Below are 26198 nucleotides of genomic sequence, written 5' to 3'. Positions count from 1 at the left end.
TTATTTAAAAAGATCTTCCAGCAACCAGAAAGCGTCATTTGAGGTTGTTTGCTTTCAGCTTTTTGGTCACTATGCATATGCATTTAAATAATTTTTACATTAATTACAAAATATAATCTAATGAAAAATTATTCAGTTAAATATTTACAGATATAAATATATTAAATTGTGATTATCTTGAAAGTTCATTATGAAGATGCTTTTCCTATGAAGGGCAGTGAATCCCCCTGATGCATATTTTAGTGATGTCTTCTTTTGAAGTGTGTGTAAATTATGAAGATTATATAATTTAAGTGAAAATCAGATTAATTAGCCCAGGTCTTGAGATATACATTATTTTTACAGATGTAAAGGAAAGATATATCACATTCAGTAGTTCTGTGTACCGCTATATGAGCCTGTTTGTTCTTCCTCTCTATATGAAACAGATCATGATGGAATTGTGACAGGTCAGAAAATTTAGATAAATATTCAGCAGGTGATAAATAAAATAGCTTTTTCTTTCCTGATTTGCCAAAACTTATTACAAGTTTCTTAAAAAAAAAGCCTTATCTGAACATGCAGAAAATTATAATATTTTTCCATTGAAACAGAAATAGTCGTTCTTAGAGTTATATGCCTATCTGCTATGTATGGAGAAGAGGCATGGAGTTCACAGAGGAATACCTGTCAAAAAACATGTGTTCAATAGATTTGTGGGTATTTTGTCTATCCAGACAAGTTCCACCTCCAAAACCAGATATAAATTACGGAGTTGAGTGGAAGTATCAATGGGCCAGAGAAAAAAAGTCAAAGTCCCTTCAACACAGATACGTATAGGCAACACATCCAGCTCTAGAACAAATAGATCTGTTGTTGCTTTCTGGTATTACCTGTGCCCAAAGAGCATAGGAAAAAGAACTAATTCCCCAGTTGATGCACTGGTTTTTGGTTTACATGAATAGGTTTGGGGCAGGGATGACTTTAGGGCTGACCTTTGCAAGAAGAGGCCATGGCTTCCCTGGGCATCTGAACAGCCGAATTCTTTTGAATTCTATTCTTACTTATAAGTATTTAAGGAGCAAGAAAGAAAATTTCTGAGTCAAGTCTCTGTCCATGATGCTTATGGTAAAGTTATTTCTTTGTCTTTCTCTTAACCCAGTAGGTTTTTTTATCTTACTTTCTCACCTCCCCCTGTAGAGAAGGGGGTATGAGATAGCAGCTGGATTAGTGAAATCAGCCAAAGTCAACCTTCCACATGCACTTCGAAGTAAAATGTCTGCAGTATAGTCACAGTCTTGTTCCTACCACATTAAGTTACCACATGATCTAATACAATTTGCAATTGCCATGCATAACTATATAGTTGTCTTTGCATTTTTCCAACATCCCTAAATCACAAGTAATAATAAAAAATAATAAAATAAATAAATAAAAATAAAAATTACTAAGAACCTAAAATGAGCATAATGAAATGTGGCTTCCGCTCTGCGTCAGGAGGCAAGCCCCGAAGCCACACAGAAGCGGGCGAGCCGCCGTGTCCACCACGCGCCGGCTGGGCGCAGCAGTGAAGATCGCGGGAGAAAGCGTGGAGTTCCTCTGGGGACAGAGGCCAGCAGGAGACAAGGCACTAATGAAAGAAATGCAGTCTCTCATGATCGGAATCCAGGGTTTATTGGGAGGAGCAGCAGGGCGGTTAAGGCAGGTGGGATCGGGGAGGAGCATGGGGGATGGAGATGGTCTGGATTCGGAGCGCCGAGAGCCCAGAATGTGACCGTGCAATGAGTTAAGAGGGGCTGCAGGATGGGAGGGGTTTACACAGGAGGACCAACAGGAGCGTGAGGGATACAGGATTGACAGGGACACCAGGGAATGGGGACATGGGGAGAGAAGGTACAAAAATTTGAAACCCAATGGGGAAACTCAGCTAGAGGGAACAAAGAGGAACTTTCTAGCCCTTAACTCAATATGGGATAGGGTAGAGGAGATGTACAGGACCAATGCATTCGTTGTCCGATGCATATTGAGGATGCCAGCCACAAGATGTCCTGGGTGTGCACTGCTTTGTCACTCTATTCAAAAGGTCTCCTCACACCCAGGCCCTTCCTCGGTGTCATTTGCCTCATGTAGCTGGTTGCCCAGGCTCATCTGAGCCCGGGCCACTGCTACAATGAAAGACAGGTCAATCCAGAATTGTCTTGACAAAACAGAAAAAATACCTCAAGCTTGAGAGGTAGACTTTCTGGCACAGACTGTCATGCACACACAAAGAGAGCTCTCTGGTACTGCCCCACTCCCCAAAGCCACTCACTTCAATGGACTCATCTTGGAGACTCCAAGAGTCTCCTGGAACAGCTCTGAGAGGAGCAGGAACAGACTGTCCATTCCTCTGAGTCTTTAACTTGCGTTCTTACCTGTCTCTGGGTCTTTTGCTCCTCTGGGCTTGTCTTGATAGGCCTTTGATGGTGTGATGGCTCCTGGGATGGGTATAGGAGGAGTTGAGGCAGAATATTTTATGGATTTCCCCCACTATTTTTTTTCTCTGTGTGCTCCTTTGTGAGTATTCAGACAAGCTTTTTGTCACATGATCTAATAGAAAATACGAAAGTCCTACATGAGAAAATGGTGTAGATCTGATCTTACTTTAATTACAGTCAAAGAAAATTTGTTCCTGAATGTTGTATAGTGGAGATGAAAACATCTGTAATTAAAATTTTTAAATGGATTAAAAAATTGGCATATAAAATTAACCTTTATACCTAGAAAGAAGAAAAATAATCAAACATAAGTATAAGAATAAAATTGATTCATTTTCAATTTTGAGGAATAATTTATTGTTAAACTTGAATGACTATTAAAGGAACAGTTCATGAAATCTCACAGTGGTATGCTTATTAAGATTTTTAATTGCTGCTTATATGAAAATTTATAGAGGATGTTATGAGAAATTTATGACCAAAATCTCAGTTTTTTCTGATCATCCTCATATCACATAGAAAGAATTATTTTCTTCCAAGTAAGGAAAGACTCTAAATGATACACAGAGAAAAGAAATTGCAGTGGTTTGACCCAAACTCAAATGCAGAATATTAGTGACTTCTTTTCTGACTGGCTGGTAGTTGATTGTGCTTCATATCACACTCTTTTTCTGCAGGTTAAAGCATAACCCCAGAATTTAGGAAATTGCAAAGTATGAAAAAATGTAATAGGTACTTTTGTAGGAGAATAATGAGAAGTATATGCTCTGACTAATAATGTTTGCTCATTCCTTGCACGATGAAATAATTTTCCAGCCCTCAGTCACAGGACATAATTAGAATTGAATTGTTACAGTACTCTGCATTGTGAGTAACAATTAGAGTATGGGGACATTGAAGTCTTTGTCCTGGGTTCATATTGATGACACTATCAGCAACTGACTGGGGACAGCCTAAATCTTTAATGTGTGAATCCTCTAGACAGCATCACAGAGAAGGTTGGTGCTCTGTTTTTCTTACGGTTGGGTAACTAAGCCAAAAAAGAATAAGCTATTTCTAGCTTTCTAGAGTATAGAAACACTGATTTATCATACTTTCTGGAGTACCCCTAGTACTAGACATTTCAATACAATCCTTTCTCCTTGGGTCCCCTTTGAGGATTAAGGATTGAATTTTCCATCTGACCCTGCAGGCGAATGACATAGTGCAACCTAGAACCATATGGTGCTTTTCTTCCTCAAACGAAGCAAATTTTGTTTATAGGACCTTTTCCTCAACTTTTAATGATTTAAAACCCTGTTCAGGCATTATCTGAGAGGATGTTCCCTGTCTAAGTCAAAGTAATCATTGGTGCTGGCCTAGAAATTAAATGATGTAGACAATTGTGTGTCAGTGCATGGGCCCATCATATGGCCTTGCTTATCGTGCTAAATTAATTTTGTGATAAAAACAAAGAACAGTGTGGTGATCATTTATGTATCTGAACAAATCAGTGTTACTGAGAGAGGTGTTCCCCTGACATATATTGTTATGTTAGATGTGTTATATCTATTTTGATATTGGCACCATTATCTGGAATGATCTTTATAAACAGAACATTACACATGCATAAATTATTGTCATTTAAATGGTTAAGTTTAACATGTACTTATTAAGGCAAAAAGACTGTTTTTCTTTAATGTGTTCACATATTATTAGCCTCACATGTGTCCTCAGGAGCACTCCGTATTTAGATGTAGGAAAAAAAGCATTGTTAGTATGCTGTTTTGAACTAAGATGTTTTCTGAAATAAGTATCTCATTTCAAACCATCAAAACACAAGCAGCACTTTGCATTTTCTATTATTTTTGTCACTTTTTAAGGTACTTTAGATCTTTAAGGTAGGACTACTACCAGAGTTTGAGTTTGATAGGGTTCTTTTCCATGTCTCAACCATATTTTGGCACCAATAAATGGCAAGAGTTATATTTCTGTTTTTCATCTGTGCAATTACTGTTCAGTGTGCTCATTCTTCTGTTACCCTTGTGATTTCCAGCCATTATAAGATACAAAAGCTGCAGGAAAATATTTTTTTCAGTTTCCTGTTGTAGCTGTGTTTTGCTATTTAACTTCTGCACTCTGCATATGGTGCTAGTGATTTTAACTGTATTTTAGTCAATAATGAAAAAAAATCCAGGATAATGGTTAAATTCTTTAATTTCTGAGGTTTAATTTTAATAAAATGTTTTTGTCAGAGCCAGACTAGTTTCTTACTTTGGTTGACAGTTATTGCATTTGATTTATTTTTCTGTGCCTCAGAATGTAAGATTTCAGGTGTTGCCAGTGCACACAAGAAAAAAATTTTGTTGATTTACAATTAGAAGTGTCTAATGTATGTCTAAGATTATGTTTCACAGGTAGTACCATTTGAATCAAGGTAATCTTTCTTGTGTTTAAATCCAGACATGTATCTAAATATCAGAATTAGGATGTCCAAACGTGTGACTGCAGTCTTTTAAAACATCTTGCAAATGTTATGGTGGGAGAATTTGCAATAAAAAAATTAAGCTATCATTCTTAGTCTACACTTTTCATACCTTATGTTTTGTTTCAGGATTTATGCCTTTAAAACCTTTTTGACTCTCTTTCCAGCATAAACACAGAACATGCCCCTAATACTAGCCACTGTGAAGAAAATTAATTATACCCCAGCCAAAACCAGCACAGATACAGAACACTGGATGTACTTTAATGTATTAGTCCTGTTTATTCTTCTCTATGAACCTAAAAATACACTTTTACACAAATGAAAAATGAAATACCTTGCTGGTTTAAGTTGCTTACAAGTTCAAAGACAAAGGACACAAAGAGGGCACAAAGTTTGCAGTCTGTACTTTACTCTTCAAATGGGAGATGACCTTAAACAACAAAAGTACTCTTTTGCTTCTAATGGAAGCAAAAGCTCCAATTAATTATACAAGTGCATCAAACATTAGTCTTTAATGTCAGAATTCTTACAAGACTTTTCAAAATTCTTTTCTTTCTCTGACTATTTAAATGTCTACTAAGATATGTAGTTCATCACCTAACACACTTTTCTCGTTTTATTTTCTACTTTCTTCTTATAAATGTCACATTCTAAATATATGAGCCATGACAGGATGTACTTTATTGTATCACATGATTTTAATCTTTATATTGTATCAAGACTGTATGGTGTTTTTATCTACATTAGTCTCACTAAATTGAATAGAAAAATGACAACTTGCTCCATTCCATTCTTCATTTTCAAATGTTTCCAGATTATATCTAGACCTCCAATGCCTTCAAGAAAGGCAGTGAAGTGATTGAGAGCAGCACTGCAGAGAAGAACTTGGGGGTGATGGTTGATGGAAAGCTCAACGTGAGCTTGCAGTGTGTGCCCAGAAAGCCAACCATAGCCTGGGCTGTGTCAAAAAACGTGAGACCAGCAGGTCAGAGGAAGTGATTTTGCCCCTCTACTCTGCTCCCATGAGACCCCCCCTGGAGTGCTGTGTACAATTCTGGTGTTCCCAATGTAAGAAGGACATGGAACGGTTGGAGCTAACCCAGAGTGCCACAAAGTTTATAGCAGACTAGAGTGCCTTCTTTATGAAAACAGTCTGAGCACATTGAGGGTGTTCAGCCTGTAGAAGAGAAGGTTGTGTGGAGACATCATAGCAATCTTCCACTATCTGAAGGGAAACTGCAAGGAAGTCAGAAAGGGACTCTTAATCAGGAACTCAAGTGATATGATAAGGACTGATGAGTTCAAGCTGAAAGAGGGGAATTCAGGTTAAATATATGGAAAAAGTTCTTTATTGTGAGGATGGTGAGACACTTGAACAGGTTGCCTAGAGAAGGTGGGGTTGTCCCATCCCTGGAAATGTTCAAGGCCTGATTGGATGGGGCATTGAACAACCTGGTCTAGTGGCACTCATAGCAGGAGTTGTAACTAGATGATTTTTATGATCTCCTCCAACCCAAACCATTCCAGGATTCCACAATTCTGTGATGTCATGCCTCCAACATTTATATATCATATATTTTATTATCAGTTAGCAGACTTAGGATGTTTAATCCTGATCTGAATGCAGTTTATGTTACTGTTAATAGCCAGCTAAAGAATTACACTTGAACATTGCTTCAGATTCAACACATTTTTTCTATTGAAATGTCTCAATAAATTCTAGCTTCCAAAGTTAATCACTTTTGAGTTCATAAGGTATCTGGTCCTCTAAGTTCCTGCAGAATTCATATACTGTGATTCCAGTGAAGACCAGGAAATAAGATTGCTCAGACTTTTGCATAAGGCTCCAAAAACTTTAGAAAAAAAAAGGAAATTTATTTTAATAATTTATCTTAGCAAATGAAGTTGGATCTGGCTCTAAAATCAAGCAGAAAAATTTATTTAAATTTCATATATTCTTGCTGCACTAGAATATAAAGTAGTCTTAGGTAAAACACATTCATTCTTTATTAAAAAACGTATGTGCACAGAAGCAACATGATATCTGTAGCGGTCGCGCTCACTGAGCTATCCGCTCGGGGCACACCACCAGGAACTGAGGAGCTAGAGGAGTCTGGGGAGCTGGACGCAGTTTAACTTAGGGTGACGGTTTTTATTACTGCCAAGAGCCTCTGTGACAAAGTTAGTTAATATGCCCCTGAGCAGCGCCTGGTTGGTTCCCTGCATCTCTTCCCTCTGTTTACCTTATATGGTTATCTTCTAGAATGTTCAGCTTTGTTCAGTAGTTGAGTTGTTCCCCATTGGTTCGGTCTAATGTTCCTCCCTCCTCTAAGCTGAGTTCATTGGTTAAAGGTTCTGTATGTCTTCCTTTCCTGCAATTCTATTGGCCTGTGTGCCAAACTCCTCCCCTTCATGTGCCCCTTATAACCCCCTGCACAGCCTTGCTCGAGGCTCTTTCGTGGAAGCCTTCAGCCTGCTTTCCTCCCCTCGTCTCTCTGCCTCTCCCTCTTCAATAAACTCCCTGAAGCCCTCACTTAAGAGCCGGAATCTCGTCTTTCCTGCGCCTGTGCCTCTCTTCGCCACGCTTCCCCGAGAAGCTCAGTGTCGCCCGCAAGCGGCCTACTGCAAGGCCTGCAGGGACAGGGCTCCGCAATCCCCAGGGAACTGCCACAGCTATCTATGCAAGGTTGATGGCGCCCTGAGGAACCCAGTCTAGTGGGTGGCAGCCCTTCCCATTGCCTTGGGGTTGGAACTATATTATCTCAAATGTCCCTTACAGCCCAAGCCTTTCTATGCTTCTATGATACTATCACAATGAAGTGACTCTAACAGAAGGTCTGGACATTATATAGGACAGAAAAAACTACAGCATAGGAGTCATGTTCATAATCTAGGACAATAATCCTCTGAGTTGGAGTGCATAAGTAGTCAGGAATTCATGGAAAGGCAGTGTCACAACAAATACTACTTAATGAACTCTGGCAATTACTCAGACCTTTTATTAAAAGCTATTTTGAATGATTGGAAAGAATACAATTTAGAAGAAACATCCCAAGTTCTCCAGAGTTATAGGTTTAAAAATGTTCAGCCAGTTCATCAATCATATAAATTTACATTTGCCTTCTGCAAGTAAACGTGCTAGAAGTACTGCAACCTCTCTCACCAAAGGCTCATTTGCCAGTTAATCAACTGTCTGATGAACTATATCTGCAGTGTTTTAGATCACATAATAGAAAATATAAGACAAAATATTCTGTGTAATTCATTACATGTTTGGCACTTGCAGTTTTTGTTTACTGTATTCCTAAAACCATTTAACATTGTGGTAGTTTATAACAAAATTTGTTACACTGCACTATTTAAATAACATATTCTAACAGTTTATCTTGAGTATGAGTTGGTGATAGTAACTTTTGTCTACAGTCAGATAAGGCAATGTAAAAATTTGGGTCTGGAATCCAACACAGAAGTCCAGTCAGAAAGTTAGGAAGGCAGAAGATAAACAGATTTCAAAGTGGGATTTGGGACATGGCCAGAGGCAGGGCTAAACAGAGGCACCATGTTGCATGGACTGCCTGAGCTGAATGAGCCCCTGGGCAGGGCTTTGATGGCCATTCAGAGCCCAGCAGTATCCTTAAGGTCCTGACATTTTCCTTCCTGCATTTGTCTTTCAGGAAGATTTTGGTATTGGCCAGTTGTTCCTTGGAATCTCTTTTTTGACTAAAGACGGGTGCAATATTTGCCTTTTTCCAGCCCTCAGGAATTTCTTCAGAGTACCTGAACTCGGAGAACAAACTGCCAGTCTGTTATTCTTCCTCCCTGATGCCCAAAAAAATGGCTAGACATACTTGTAATTGTGGTTTTGTTGCTCAATTTCTTCTTTCCTCAAAATCTCTTTACAGTGCAAATACCTGAGTGTGCTGGTTTTGGCTGAGGTAGAGTTAATTTTCTTCACAATGGCTGGTATGGGGCTGTTTTTTGGATTTGTGCACAGGATTGATAATATAAAAGATGGTTTTGTTATTCAAATATGAAATAATGGAAAACAAAAAGAGTACACAGAGAGGAGTAAATATCATTGCTGAGAGAACAGTTAGCTTGGAAATCCTGGGAGCTTATTTTAAAACTTCAATTATGCAGCCTGTTGTATGGTTAATGTATATATTTTATATTCTATACTTTCATAAATAAATATGCATATATATTATTCAAGCCTTTATAAGGAGAAATTTTAAAGCATGTTGATAAAAAGTTCCTATATTTAAATCTGTACCTCCAGCCTTCTAAAACTTTCTCAGTAACATTTTAAGTAGCACTCCTGAATGATTACACAGAGATAAAAATATAAATCAAATAAAAGTTATTTGGCAGTCTCTTTAATTTCAAACTGCCTAGATAAAAAAATTGCTTTTCCTAGAATACATACAGAAGAGTCATAGTAGAATTTTATTCTACTGAAGTTATTCTTTTGGGTATGTTTGGATTTTTCAAAGTGATAAATATGTTTACTTGTTCTATCATCCATTGTGAGATCAGTAAATTCCTATACTTATGAAGAAATGAAAATAAGATAACTGTTAATATGTGTTTGTGCTCTTACAGGTTAATTAATATGAAAGCATTATTGATATAATGCAGAAGAATATACAAGTTTAAAATATTGTTTTGGGTTTTTTCCCAAAAAAATAAAATAAAGAGGAAATGAGTGGATGACAGAAATACATTTGCTATTCTCCTTTTTTTCAGCAATGCATTAGGTATGTTGGTAAATAAATGAAAGATTTTGAAAACAATGTTATCCCTGTTTAGTCTTTCTTTTCAGCTTGCTCTTTCTGTTTGTCAGGTACAGAGGAGAAATAATTTTCAAAGGGTTATTGTGGAGGTTGAACCTCCGCAAGTTGCCAGCCAGAGGGCCGGCTGCAGGGACAGAGACAGCGTATGCTGCTCAAGTTACAGCGACCAAAAAATCGGACCATGAGCCCCTGCGGTAATGCGTGCGCCATTGGAGAAGACCATTGGCTCAGAGTCCTCCCCCGCCCCCTCTCCGTATATGAGTTGTTTCTAGATTATTCTCCTTTGTTCCTCTCTTGAGTTGTGTCCCATTTGTTCATTTGAATACTGTACCCTCCCCCTTTATGTAACTATTGATTAGTGTCCTTGTCCTTCTTCCCTATGGCCTTCCCGGTTGGCCTGCGTGCCAAACCACTCCCCTTCTCCTTCCCCTTAAAACCCTATGTCACTGGTGGTTCGGGGCTGCCGCCATTGCCGCAGACAGCTCACAGCCTCCGGATCTCCAGACCCCTCGTCCGTCCCCGCCTTTCCGCCCCGACTCTCCACTCCCGGCCCTTCCCCAAATGAGCCCACAATAAACCTCTGGAGAGCCGCAGACTGCCTGCTGTGCGTTCTTTCGCTGCCCGCACCTCTTTGCCTCCTGCCCCGTCCCATCGGGCCGCACGGTGCCAACAACTCGTTGTCCCGACGACAACAGGTTATGTGCTGAATTTTGGGGTTTGACACTTTTCTATAAAGATCATGGTCTAATATGTTCAATTTGCAATTAGGTATATGAGTACCCATCTCACCTAAACAGTTGGCCTTTGTGGAAGACAGAAAAAAAGTTAAATGAAAATGAAGCAACTGCTCTCATTCTTCCACTGGGACTTGGAATTAATTGCTAGAGGGGAAATAAGGCTTCATCCCTCTCCCTTTACCTTTTTGGGCTGTTCTATATCTAAAGCTCTTAAATGCAGTCTCTTTAGAGACCATAGTCCAGAGAAGACAATGAAGGATAAAAATACAGCTAGCTCCTTCTCTTTTTACACTTTTCTGACCATCAAAATGAATGTAAGAAGTGCTGCCAATTTCTGAAGTAGGGACTAAATCCTCTACATCACATCAGAAAGAGACTTTATTATTTTTTCTTGCAGAGGAGAAAGTTCACAGAAGGAAACCACACTCTGTGCAACACTTATCTATTTTGTGAGACAATATTCCAGCATCTGGGCAGCCCTTAAATCCATACCTTTCATAATGCCTGTCAGTTAAACAACACATACACTATGCATCACCTTATCTCTGTCAACTGTGTGCATGTGACAGACACCAACTCAAAATATTCATCTCCCTTACTAGTAGCAGCCATGCTTCATCAAATTTCTGTTTTCTCTAATTCCTCTTCTAACATATCCTATTTTATAGTTGCTTAGACAGAGACACTCTGGAGCCTATCTATATCTAGAATTACTACTAGAAAAAAACCCATGACACCATAGTATATTACTGTATTTTCAAGATGAATGTGTTACAGATACAGAATTGTTATCTCACCTCTTATCAATTCCATTCTCACCTAATCACACAATACAGACAAACCTGTGGTTGTGAAGTTTGTCATATATCAGCCTCTGGATATTTGCAACACCCTACAGCTTAAAGGTCCCATTTTCTTTTGGGAAGTAATAATTATCTTTTTGATCTGTAGTTTTCTTGAACTTTTTCCTTTCTTTATTCCATAATGGAAGTTTCTCTGTAGTAAAGTTTTTGAAAGTAAATCCTTTTTTTCTGGACATAATTCAGCTGCATCTTTTCTCATGAAGTCAGAGTTTCAGGTGTACACATGGACATAAATTTGATACCTTACAAGAAATAGTCCAATGTTAATTAGCAGCATCTCGGTGTTAAAAAAGTTTGGGAGGAAGGGAGGGAGAAATTATGCAAACTTTCTATGTATTCTTTACTAGTGAACTTTTGTCTCATGGCCATGTGCATGGATATTTTATGTTTGCTATACATATAGATGCAGATTTTCTTAAGCACACTTCCTTTCTACATAGCTGCAGAAAGAGTGCTGAATCTTTAAGCAATCTCTGAGGATGCAATTTGTAGCGGTGGCCCTGGCCCAAGTAAACGTGGGCAGCCGCCTGCCTGGCTCCGCAGTCCCAAGGGAAGAGTCTTGGGCATGAGACGGCACTTAGGTTAGGGTGACACGAAAGTCATGCCCAGACTGCCTTGCAGCAGAGAGTGTCATTATCCATCAGGCAGTCAGCCCATTGGCCACGCACATCTCCCCTCCCCTCACCCTTATATAGCGATAGTACTAGAAAGTTCTCCTTTGTCTGCCGCAGTCAGTCCCTCCTCATAGGTTTTTCAAAATTTGTACCCTCCCCCTCATGTATCCTATTCCCTAACTCAAATGTCAGTCCCCTCCTTGATCATTCCCTATTGGCTCCTTGGTGTCGACCCCTCCCCTCTTTGCTCCCCCTTTTAAACTGCTGCGCGCCATTGTCGGGGGCTTCTGAGCCTCCGATCCTTCCCCACGCCATCCCCCTAGCTCCATCCTGCCTCTTGCTTCCTGCTCCTTCGATTCCTTCCTCAATAAACTCTCTGGACCGTAGCCTTGGAAGCCTGCATTTCTTCTCTCTACCTCGATCTTCGGTCATGTCTGTTCCCTGGGGTCTCAGTCCCCTTCACCTGCAAGCCCCACTGCCAGGATCACTTATCCGCTAGCTCGGCAATCTGCTATGCCGCAGCTTGATCCAGAACCAAGCGAAACAACAGCAATTTAATTTTCTGCCTCCTTTTCCCCATCCCACCTCTCTCCCCAGCTATTAACAACAGAGTTATTGGGGTGGGGGGGGAAGCAAAAGGAAACCCTAAATATTTTAAATTTAATATTCTGTAATAAAAAATTCTTAGTTAAAAAAGAGGCATTACTTCTGAGTTTTAAGTTTTGCTATTACTATTTTCTTACATTTTGAAATGCAATCAAATATTCAGCCCCCAAATTTAGCAACATGTAGGCTTTTTATATTTTTTAAAGATTTTCTTTCCTTCATGTGTAAGAGCTTTGTAGTGACTTGGAGATTGGAGATAGAGCTTGGAAAAATTGAACTTAGGAGCAAAAGCAATATTGTCAAGTTTCTTCAAATAGTGCTGTAGATCCTATTTTCAAAAGATCCAAAGACTTCATCTTCTTTTTGAGTATCACTCAAAATTTAATTCCATACCAAAATCACTGATGTGTATGTTAACTAGCTCAATATTCTGTTAAATGGTTTCATCAAATGGACCAGGAAAGATATTTTAAATCGTACTTTTTTCTAGAGAAAACCGCAGTTTTCTTTGAAACTTTACTAACACAATTCATGAAACCCTAGCGAACTCTGTGCTAAATGCTATCAATGCTTTTGTGACATGATATATTAAAAGTCACACAGTTTGAGCCACGGAGTGATACCCTTTGCCTCATATATGACAGGACAAAACTAACTAATTGCTGCTATTACACAAAGCCAAGATATCCATATTTATTTCTCTTCTAAGACTTGGTTAATTAAAAAAAATATATAAATGAATATATTTGAGTTGTAGTGATAATTTATTTTCTACTTTTAAAGGATTTAAAAGTAAATAAAAATACTTTTCATAAAAAATAATCTGTTATTCTCTTATAAAGATTGTCAACCAAAGGATACTGGGTCACACCATGAGGAACTTCACTCAGCAGCGTGTATCTCAGTTCCCATGGAGCTAGTTTACTGAATTTCTCTGTAAGGGCTAGCATTTGAAGAGTGGGAGATCATTTTAGTACTATACTGAGTGTCACAGGGCATTTTTCAAAAATTAAAATGGAGTATCTTCCTACAACAACCAGCACAGGTCAAAATCAAGGTCACATGGAGCCTTGCAGAAAAACTCACTTGATTTTTGTATTTTCAGTGAGAAATTCAGGATCAGGGAAATATTACCACTGCTGTCACTAATTCATACCTTTGGGTTACTTTCTTCACCCATTTGACTATAAATTTAAAATATATGTAAATGACATCATATGTATAAGAAAGCTTGTTCAATAGCATGTGAATGTCTGGTAGAGTACTTTGGAGATACTTTGGTTTAATGTTCCATTGTCTTAAATTTACATCTATTTGGGAAAAAGTAACAGAAAATACCCTGGATGCCATTAACTGAGCTTTTGCTCATAGGTCTTGAGATATCTTTCAGACAACTTGCTTCATACCTCTCAATAAAATGCTAAAACTGGACAAATTTTCATTCAGTCAAAACAGAAGTATCTTAAACTATTCTTCCCATGACCCTTTCATGGAATCATAAAATCATAGCATGATAGAATATAATGGGTTGGAAGGACCCACAAGGATCATCTAAGTCCAACTCCTGGCCCTGCACAGGACAACCCTAAGAATTGCACCAGATGCTTGAGTGCTGTCCAAATGTTTCCCGAGCTCTGTCAGGCTTGGTGCTGTGACCACTTCCCTGGGGAGCCTGTTCCAGTGCCCAATTACCTTCTGGGGGGAGAACATTTTTGTAATACCCACCCTAAACCTTCCCTGACACAACTTCAGGCCATTCCCTCAGGTCCTGTCACTGGCCACCATAGATGTCAGTGCCTGTCCCTTCTCTTCCCCGCACGAGAAAGTTGCAGACTGCTATGTCTTCCCTCAAGTGTCCTCCAGGCTGAGCAAGCCAACAGCCACTCCTCACATGATTTCCCCTTCAGATGTTTCACCGTCTTTGTTGCCCTCATTCCGATCCAGGGTAGTGCCATCTCATGGGCAGAATCCAGCATTTTCACTTGCTGAACTTCATTTTATTGGTGCTTGCCCAGCCCTCTGATCTGTCAAGATCTCTCTTCCAGGACCTTTCTACCTTTAAGGGAGCCAACAGCTACTCCCAATTTAGTGTCATTGGCAAACTTAATATACTTACGAGATCTGTGTCCAGATTGTTTATGAACATGTTGAAGAGAACTGATTCTAAGATGGAGCCTTGCAGAACCCCTTCCTGAACATGAAGGGAATGCCTCTTGAAGAAAAAGAGCAATAATTCTCTTTATGAAACCTCAGTTCAGAAAAGAGGCAAACCAAGACGAACTGTTAGATGTGTTCCACCTGTGATGTAAATCATGTCCTAAGCACTGAGCTGATACAATCAAATTTAATTAGGGTCTTATGCAGTAAATAGGCTGCCAAATTGAATATGTAGAAGTGTAGTGCTTGAGCAAGAAGGCTACCCTGCTTCTAAGCCATCAAAATGTATTTTTCTTTCTGTAGCCCATTAATAGTGACAGTAGAAGGTGAAGGGGCAAGAAGAGGATGCAGCAAAATTCCTGATTAGAAAATGTTAACCGTAACTTTCCTTTTGAGTGTTTTAAGAATGAGTTTTCTTTACGGTGTGATTACATAGAAGACACCAAACAGAATAACATGAAATTTAATTTAACAGCAAAAATCCAGATTTTTTGTAGCACAACAGATTGTCTTTATCTCTATAGTCTAATTAAAAAGTCAAACATTAGCATTTTGTTGCTACCTCAACCACAAAATTATGCAGCTAGAAAAACAATAGTTAAGGGATATCCTAGTGGTTGATATTTCCAAGCATGACATGAAGCATATGCTCCCAGGATTTCAGTCTCCTTGAACCATCATACTGCTCTGCAGTATGAGCAAATACAGAAAGATGTCTATATATTCTGTAATGCCTGATGATCCTTGCGTGCAGCAAACTGTTGGCAAAATACAGATTTTTCAAGAAATGTCTTGACCACTTAGAAAGTTCCATTCAGTGTGGAGTAGGATTTATTGCAGTCAAGTCCTACATAGTAGCTTCAAGTTTCTTTTTTATTACCATTCTCCTCTAACACTCTTTTCATAATTTTTCCTTTTTATTTTTTCTCCCAATTTCTTGGTGTTCATATACGAACAGGCTCATTGTGCTGAGAGAAATTTTACTTTTACAGAGTATATTTTTATTATTAATTTTCATTATGTTGCTGTGATGATATTTCCTGGACACATCAATCACATAAAATCTTAATTAATTTTACATTTCAAGAACAGCATAATAAAGGGCAACTAAAGTGAACTGGTTTTGAAAGTCGAGGGTGCAGAACGCCTCAGCATTGCTCAGCTCACCCAATGACACAAATAAAATAATCAGAGAGAGATACAAAAAATTCTGAAACAAAAAAGGAGTAACCTGTCCAATAGAAAAAATGATTTCTATCTACTCTCAACTTGTGGTTAATTTCTATCCTAGAACTTATGGGTTTATATTAATCTCAAATTATTTTATCTTCTACTATGTAATTAAAAAATTTCTTACATTCTGGATAAAGTTTCTATATGTAACAGTACTCTTCTTGATGCCAGTATTTTGTGGCAATGAATTACATTAGCAATTATGTGTCAAGTAAAATCGTATTTTTTATTTCAGTTTTAAATATCTTGCCCCGACTTTCATTGATTGTTTGGAATCCCAGTTTACGTTGTCAGCAATGTTTTTGTACAATATGACAGACACACAACACCATCTTCCTGGTGTATCATCTTAAAATACAGACCCTGACTCTTCTTTTCTTTTTTTCCTACACTCTAGTAGAACTGTTGGTGACTAGTATTGGTATCAGTGTTGTGGTCCTACTATTAAAAAGCAAAAAAGTTCTTGAAGAATCCAAAGTAGCTACAAGTCTGCCAAATATAGGAAAGGGAAATAATAATATCTATTTCATTTTTCATTTTCAAGTGAGGTGGCAGACAAGCTATAGAAATTATAAAGAAAAGTTTTCTTTGTTTTTTTCTCCTCCATTTAAATGTAGGTTTGTCTTGTTTTTTCTTATAATTCCAACTGAACAAAAGTAGATTCATCTTCTTTCACATAACTGCTTTTTCCTGAGACATTCTGAAATTCAAAGGTCATATACCTTGAGATTCTGTGTCCAAACAAGGTCTACCTTAAGAGGATGGTAGAACATTGTTATGAAACGATTTAAGAGTACAATAGACTTTCTGAAGAAACTGGTAGCCAAGCTCCAATTCATTCTCTTATCTATATTTCTTCCCTGCTGTTTAAATAGCATGGAAACAATGGGATTAGGGTTGAGATTTATGGAGTAGAAATTTCATATAGGAGACAAATCCAAGTTTCTTTACGATTGCTATCTTATTTTAGGATGCTACATATAATTCTGGGAACAGGGATAAAACTTGAATGCCAACACCTTTTTTTTCCTTTTTTTAAGCAGACAAATACCATTCTAAATAAACATAGAATAAAAGTTTGGGGTTTTTTTCCTAGCAATATAATAGAACTCCTGTTGATGACTTCTAAGACATATTAATTCTTATAATCAGTGAGGATCCATTAACATAGTTTGACTTGTAAATTCAAGCTAGGTGGAATCTATTATTTACTGCTTGATTATTGTTATGGTAACTGCTTATTGCTGAAAAGTAAGTAAACTGTGGGCTCTGTCAAAAAAGTAATCACTTACTAAGAATAACATGATATATTTTGATTAGAATATACTGTTAAATGTGTGGTTTGAATGAAGGTAAATAATTTTTTTCATATTTTTTCTTAATCTGATGAAACAAAAAAGGATCAAAAAAGTGAGAACAGATCATAACAATAACTGAATTCACAATTGAATCACGAAGTCATTGTTTTTCACCCAAACATACAGATGGATTTCAGAATACCTAATACAATTATTAAAACATTCTCCAGATAGTTTCCAGAAAAAGATTCTATTGTTAAAGAAATTAACATTAAAAAAAAAGTTAATTTTTTTATTAACATTAAAAAAATCTATTTCACAGCATCTGTTCCTTCTTTCTCATTCATTTCACCTTAAGTTCCCACAATGTAAAACTAATATCCTCAATGCTTTAGTCCATTGGAAGACACAGTCTGTCAGGATTACAAAGCAGATGTCACCAAATAATAGCAATAGGAACAAAGGTGCATTGTTCTGAACGTAAAAGGAGGCTGTATGTAATCATGCATAAATAACTACTCATGAAATGCATTTCATAAAGAGGAATAGGTTTTGATTTGAACATAGTCTAGTCATACAAAAATTGAAATATTGTCAAGACTGCTATACTTCAGTCTACAGAAGATTGCTGTACTACAGTCTACTTCAGAAACCTAAAATATCTATTGCTCTTTCTTTTGTATGTAAAACATGCTTCATTGAAAGGCAGAAAGTAATGAGACAATTGTTTTCGCTTCACAGTGCATGTGATGCTCAACACTTGAGCATACTCGCTCTTTCCCTCTTCTATTTTTTTTTTTTTTTTGTTCGCCTGAACACATCAACATAGATTTCTTCAATCTTCAATCTGACTGTTAGGATCACGGGTAATTTTCTGACAAAACATACTTTCCTATTAAAAAAAAAATTCTCATATTTAAAACAAAAATCTTGACAGTAGTGACCTCCTAAGTATAAGAATGTATGTCTAAAATAAACAGTTGAGCAAATAGGGAACTCGCTTAGGTTTGAAAGACAGCTTTAGAGTCTTACCATTCTTGTCTGTTGTTTCCTGTCTCTTGATTCTTTTCAAGCATTTGTGTGTCAAACTTTACACGTTTATGTATAATAGCGTATAAAACTTTACATAAGTTTTTATTCCATGAGTACCTTTGATATCATTGCTTCCCTATAGAGGTGTTCTGCTTTATGAAAAAAAAGAAATAATAAACCTTCACTGAATTAATGCTACAGACCTGGAGTGTCTGCTATGGATAATTACATTTGCGAATACTAAATTCAGAAGACTTAAAATTCTGATTCTATCTCTCTCCACCCTTCTAAAAATATGCAAATTGTTGTGGTACATTTTTCAGATATAAAAGCAAAAATGATTCCAACAAATTGTTATATAGAAGAAAGACTCATACATACTTTTACCCATTGTAAAAAAGACCTTGCTTATTCTTTCAGTGAAAGCAAACAGTAAACCTTTAATTTTTCCTATTTACAGAGGCATGTCATAATTACTATGGAGTAGCTGAAACAGTGTAAATTGGCACCCTTAGTCAGTGTTAGTTAATAATTTACCATGCCCTGAAACTAACACTGGGCAGGTGGCTACAAAAATGTCAACACAGTAATGTATTTTATAAATGTTGTCTAAATCAGTATACTTCAAAACTGGATACTATTATTACTGCAAGACTAGATGTTACTGAAACTAAAACACCCCGACCCTTGAATGAGAAATCAAAGGAAATTGTAAAATTGATATGCTGCAAGATTTGGTGTTAACTAAAGTAACAATAAAACTGACAGCTGCTAATTTGGTGTTCTTAGTAATATATAGTTTCTCTACCATCTAACAAAACCATGGGGAATACCGAAGAATCTTGAGAGGGTTCAGACTGCATTTTGAACTGTAAAGAATCTAGAAAGTACTTACTTATTTAGAGACCACATGCTGTCTGAAAAGAGCTGTACTGCTTCAGTTGCTTTTGAGTTAAAAGAAGGCATGTAGTTAGAAATATTGCTATAATATAGATCAGACTGACTTTCAGTGGCATGGGACAGAAAGGCAACACTCTTATGAAGAACCCAGGACTATATAATGAGTTTATGAGTTTATCTTGTTGATGATTACTGTTACTTAAACAACTTCCAAGAGCTTTGAACCTAGGAAGACTATTCTTGGAACTGTCTCATGTTTCCAGGGTAATATAAACAGGGACTGGATTTTTCTCAGTCTTATGCAAATTTTATTTATATTTTTATTTATAAATTAGTGATCCATCCTTGTCTACTGAAATAAATTAGTATTTCTTCACGAAAGTCATCAGAAAACTATCATCTGAGCTAAAAAGCACAGATATATTCATGAGGGGTTATCAAATTCAGTGGCTTAAAGCATTCTAATTATCTCCTTTTTAAAATACTGACAGGGCAAAAGTCTAGATTTGTGGTAAAGTCATACACCTTTATTTATCACTAATTATTTATATATTAGAAACTGTACTCTTACTAATTCTAAAGACAACTTCCCATAGAATAGTTTTTGTCTTCTTATTTGCTGAATTGCAATTCTGATATATACTGTAAAGGATTATTCAACACAATACAAATTTCCAAACTACATTTGGAATGGAACATTCACATTTGATACTAGAAATAAGATTTTCACATATCTTTAAAGGAAAAAGTTTTGAAACCTTGATTTATCAACTTACTTATGTCTTCATTTCAAGAATTAAAGCAATCTGTAAATCAAGGGCCATACAGTCCTCACCATGAGGTCAGAGTCCTTCCTTTTAAAAACCTTCAGGAACAGTTTTACTACTATTTATTGTCCAATGTTGATTCTTAGTCTTTAAACTTCCAATATAAACACATGGTGTGCGTATCTCCATGTACTCCGAAGCATCCTGTATTGTTAAACGCTGTTACTTTACTGTCAGTGGGCTGAAAAGCAAAACTACCTAGATGGCACCAGGATTGGAATTCACTTTCAAATTCAGTTGTGCTATCCCAAGTTACCTTTATAATTTAACTGAGAAAAGGGCCCTCATCTCCTTCCTTTATAATTGTTGCCAGAATAAATTGCACAAACAACTGAGAAGTATGTATGGTGCAGAATTTTCTATAGTTACCATACTGATTAACATAAATAAAAGAAGTGAGGGTTGCCATTCTTTGGATCAAACTTGTGGATGTGTGAGCCAAGTTTTGTTCATGTGGACACATATTTAAAATCTCATAGGCACAGGGCTTGAAATGATCTGTGGGAAGGCAATGCCATGAACACAGAACAGTCAGTTAACTTATGTAAGTCAGTGTTTCAAGAAAAAAATACATTTTTTTAATAAATTTAATACCTTGAGTTATTTTATATTCAGAAGGAAAAGTAATTTTGTCCTAGGTTGCAATATTGATGTAGTTAAGTATTCTATTACCACCAGGTGTGGGCCATTAGCTGCTATCACCCACTCCGGATGACAGGCAATGGGCCATCCGTTAGCTATTATCACTTGCTAATGACCCACCCCGCATGACAGGCAATGGGCCATCAGGGACCCACTGTGTGACTCATGGACTTATCTCATCCCATTGTGGATGCTCTGCCAGGAGGGAGGAGCCAGGTGTTCCCACCTGGATATAACCTGGCCTTGGAACTGCCTGAGCTAGCCCTGTCTACTGGTTCCCAGAGGACAGAGCTACACTGGATCTTCAGCTGGGACTAGACCTTCACAGGATCACCACTTCAACTGGACTTTGTGTGCTACTACCACCCTAACAGGGTGTTAGGTTGTATCTGACTTTGTCAGTGCTTTTCCTTGTATTATTTCACTTATTTTTAATTTCAATCTTGACTTGTGATCTCCCACTGGTTTGTGAGATGCTCTGCCGAAGAGGGAGGAGCCAGGTGTTCCCACCTGGATATAACCTGGCCTTGGAACTGCCTGAGCTAGCCCTGTCTACTGGGTTCCCAGAGGACCAGAGCTACTACTGGATCTTCAGCTGGAGACTAGACCTTCACAGGATCACCACTTCAACTGGACTACTTCAGCTGGACTGCTACTACCACCTTAACAGGGTGTTAGGTTGTATCTGACTTTGTCAGTGCTTTTCCTTGTATTATTTCACTTATTTTTAATTTCAATCTTGACTTGTGATCTCCCACTGGTTTGTTTTCAAACCAATACATATTTTGGCGCCCAACGTGCGGCCCGACCTGGGGAAACTCAGAAATCCTATCACCATGATGCTCAGCTTATCTATATGGGTGCTTTATCTCGCTCTCTATATCTTTCCTCAAATGGGAAACTATCTGCCCGTCGTATTGCTCTTGTTACGATCAGGGCATGGCATGAAAATTGCTCTATTGGTTTATTATGCCTATTGCATAGTAACCTGTGAGGCGATGAACACCATTCGGTATATTTACTCGACTTTGTCTGCCTGGCCTAACCTGAGCTGCTCCATCTGGGATCTCCTCAGCAATCGCACCCACCCTCTGGGGCTAGGAGGAGAGAGCGGTTTCTTCCAGCATTTCAGGCCAGGCACAGCCATCTTTGACAATATTGAGTTCTCTCTGGATGCTAAGGATGGCATAATCTTCCTGTCAGTTCTGTTTTCTTTCTTCTCTGCGACCAGCACAGTGTACCTCATGCTGAGAAACAGAACAATACTTGGTGTTGTACAGCGTCTTCTCGAAGAGGAGGAGAAAAGAAACAAGTCAGCAGGCACCACGTCCACGCAAACTGCCACCAAGAGGAAAGGAACCAAACGAGCAGTCAATGTGTCAACACAGACCATTGCCGAATCAGAACAGCCAAAGCCAGTAGCGGTTGCCCCTGTCCAGAAAAAGAAATCCAAGAGCAAGTCAGTCCGCACAGTGACTGATGAGGATGCGGCAGGACCATCTCACCAAGCAGAAGAGACAGAGCCAGAGATCATCACTCGCTCTCTATCCCTGGGGGAGCTGCGTGACCTACGGAGGGAATTCACCCGGCAGGCGAATGAGTCCATCTTGACCTGGCTGCTCCGTATCTGGGACGCTGCAGCTAACGACACTATTCTGGATGGACGTGAGGCCAGACAACTGGGATCCCTGTCTCAGGATGTGGTCATTGACCAGGGGATTGGGAAAACCCAGGAAACTCTCAGCCTCTGGCGGCGATTGCTGGCAAGTGTACGGGACAGATACCTGTGCAAAGAAGACCTCCAGATGCACCAAAGGAAATGGAACACAATAGAACAAGGTATCCGATGCCTGAGGGAATTGGCCGTGCTAGAGATCATTTTCTCGGACAACGAGAGATTCCCCAAGAGCCCAGATAATGTCCGGTGCACTTCACAAATGTGGCTAAGATTCGCGCGGCTCGGACCAGAGATATACTCTCGTTACCTGGCAACATTGCAGTGGAGGGAAGGCGAAGACCAGGTGGGTGTGTTAACAAACAAACTGAGAATTTACGAGGACACTGTCACCGCTCCACTACGGACCCAGGTCTCATCGGTAGAAACAAACCTGGCCGCGCAAGTCCGGAGCTTAATTGAAGAGAGCCACCAGAAACTAAAGAAAGAGCTCAAAGAAGGATTTTTCCATGCCACACCGAAACCAACCAGAGTCTCTGCCATCAGGAGCAGACGTACTCCAGTCAGGGAAAGAAAACAAACTCCACGACGTGACCTCTGGTTTTTCCTTCAAGAGCATGGGGAAGACATGAGGAAGTGGGATAGGAAACCCACCTCCACCTTAGCAGCCCGGGTACGTGAATTGAAAAAAGAAACATCCACTTTAGGAGGCTCATCTAGGTACAACACTGCCCCAGTCTCTTGTGGCCAGAACTCCAGACAGAATGGAAGTGATAATATGACTGATCCTCTTGAAGGAACCTCAGGAACACATTTACGGGAGAAGAACATCGTGCACCAAAAACAGGATTAGAGGAGCCCTGCCTCTAGCCAGGTAGAGGAAAGGGATAATCGGATCTATTGGACTGTGTGGATCCGATGGCCTGGCTCGTCTGACCCACAAAGATACACGGCTTTGGTTGACACCGGCGCTCAGTGCACCCTGATGCCATCCAGGTATGTGGGGACCGAATCCATTTCTATTTCTGGGGTGACAGGAGGATCCCAGCAGCTGACTGTACTGGAAGCTGAAGTGAGTTTAACTGGGAATGAGTGGCAGCAACACCCCATTGTGACTGGTCCAGACGCCCCATGCATCCTCAGCATAGATTATCTCAGGAGTGGATATTTCAAGGACCCGAAGGGACATCGCTGGGCTTTTGGGATAGCAGCCATAGAGACAGAAGACATAAGACAACTGAATACCCTGCCTGGTCTCTCAGATAACCCATCTGCTGTAGGACTACTGAGAATTGAAGAACAGCGTGTACCAATCGCTACAGCAACAGTGCACCGCCGGCAATACCGCACTGACAGAGACTCTGTGGCCCCCATCCATAAGATGATTCGGGAACTGGAGCGCCAAGGGGTGGTCAGCAAGGCTCACTCACCCTTTAACAGCCCTATATGGCCGGTGCGTAAGTCCAGTGAAGAATGGAGACTGACAGTGGATTACCGTGGCCTGAATGAAGTCACACCACCACTGAGTGCTGCTGTACCGGACATGTTGGAACTTCAGTACGAGCTGGAATCCAAGGCAGCAAAGTGGTATGCGACCGTTGATATTGCCAATGCCTTTTTCTCCATTCCTCTGGCAGCAGAGTGCAGGCCTCAGTTTGCTTTTACCTGGAGAGGTGTGCAGTACACATGGAACCGACTGCCCCAGGGGTGGAAGCACAGTCCCACCATCTGCCATGGACTGATCCAGGCTGCACTGGAAAAGGGTGAGGCTCCAGAACACCTGCAGTATATTGATGACATCATTGTGTGGGGGGACACAGCAACGGAAGTATTTGGGAAAGGAGAGAAAATCATCAGAATTCTCCTGGAAGCCGGTTTCGCCATCAAGAAGAGCAAAGTCAAGGGACCTGCCCGAGAGATCCAGTTCCTGGGAGTAAAGTGGCAAGATGGACGGCGTCAGATTCCTTCTGAGGTCATCAATAAGATCACCGCGATGTCTCCACCAACCAACAAGAAGGAGACACAAGCCTTCCTAGGCGCCATAGGTTTTTGGAGAATGCACATCCCTGAGTACAGCCAGATCGTGAGTCCTCTCTACCTCATAACCCACAAGAAGAACGATTTCCGCTGGGGCCCTGAACAGCAACAAGCCTTCACCCAGATCAAACAAGAGATCGCTCATGCGGTAGCCCTGGGACCAGTCAGGACAGGACCAGAGGTAAAGAATGTGCTTTACTCTGCAGCCGGGAGCCATGGTCTGTCCTGGAGCCTTTGGCAGAAGGTGCCTGGTGAGACACGAGGTCGACCACTGGGATTCTGGAGTCGAAGTTACAGAGGGTCTGAAGTCAACTACACTCCCACCGAGAAAGAAATCTTGGCAGCTTACGAAGGAGTCCAAGCCGCCTCAGAGGTGATCGGCACAGAAACACAACTTCTCCTTGCACCCCGACTGCCAGTGCTGGGGTGGATGTTCAAGGGAAGGGTTCCCTCTACCCACCATGCCACTGATGCCACGTGGAGCAAATGGATTTCCCTCATCACACAGCGCGCCCGTATTGGAAACCCAAATCGCCCTGGGATTCTGGAAATCATAACAAACTGGCCTGAAGGTGAGACTTTTAAATTATCTTCAGAAGATGCAGAGGAGCAAGTAGCACGTGCCGAGGAAGCACCCCCGTATAACGAGCTGCCAGAGAGTGAAAGACGCTATGCCCTCTTCACCGATGGTTCCTGCCGAATTGTAGGCGCAGATCGGAGATGGAAAGCTGCAGTATGGAGCCCCACACGACAAGCTGTACAGGCTACCGAGGGACAAGGTGGATCGAGCCAGGTCGCGGAGCTTAAAGCCATCCAACTGGCTTTGGATATTGCCGAACGAGAGAAATGGCCAAGGCTTTATCTCTACACCGACTCTTGGATGGTAGCCAATGCACTATGGGGATGGTTAGATCGCTGGAGAAAGGCTAACTGGCAGCGCAGAGGAAAACCCATCTGGGCCGCTGAGATTTGGCAGGACATCGCTGCCCGGGCAGAAAAGCTGACTGTGAAAGTTCGACATGTGGATGCACATGTACCTAAGAGTCGGGCTAATGAAGAGCATCGTAACAACGAGCAGGTGGACCGAGCTGCCAAGGTGGAAGTGTCACAGGTGGATCTGGACTGGCAGCACAAAGGAGAATTATTTCTAGCTCGTTGGGCCCATGATGCCTCTGGTCATCAAGGGAGAGATGCGACATACAGGTGGGCTCGTGACCGAGGGGTGGACTTGACCATGGCCAACATCTCACAGGTCATCCACAGCTGTGAGACTTGCGCTGCAATCAAACAGGCCAAGCGGGTGAAGCCTCTGTGGTATGGTGGACGATGGTCAAAGTACAGGTATGGGGAAGTATGGCAAGTTGACTACATCACCCTTCCCCAAACCCGCCAAGGAAAGCACTACGTGTTGACCATGGTGGAAGCAACCACGGGATGGTTAGAGACCTACCCTGTGCCTCATGCTACTGCCCGGAACACCATCTTGGGTCTGGAAAAACAAGTCCTGTGGAGACATGGTACCCCTGAGAGAATCGAGTCTGACAATGGAACCCATTTCAAGAATGGCCTCATAAGCACCTGGGCTAGAGAGCACGGAATTGAATGGATATACCACATCCCCTATCATGCACCAGCTGCCGGGAAAGTTGAACGGTGCAACGGACTACTTAAGACAACTTTGAAGGCACTTGGCGGGGGAACCTTCAAAAATTGGGAACTGAACTTAGCAAAGGCCACCTGGATGGTTAACACAAGGGGTTCTATCAATCGAGCCGGTCCTGCCGAGTCCGAACCTTTGCACACAGTGGATGGAGATAAAGTCCCTGTGATACACGTAAGAGGTTTCTTAGGAAAGACTGTT

Source organism: Lichenostomus cassidix, chromosome 3 (assembly GCF_008360975.1).
Source record: "Lichenostomus cassidix isolate B80296 chromosome 3, HeHo_3.0, whole genome shotgun sequence".
NCBI lineage: Eukaryota > Metazoa > Chordata > Aves > Passeriformes > Meliphagidae > Lichenostomus > Lichenostomus cassidix.
This window is presented reverse-complemented; position numbering follows the sequence as displayed.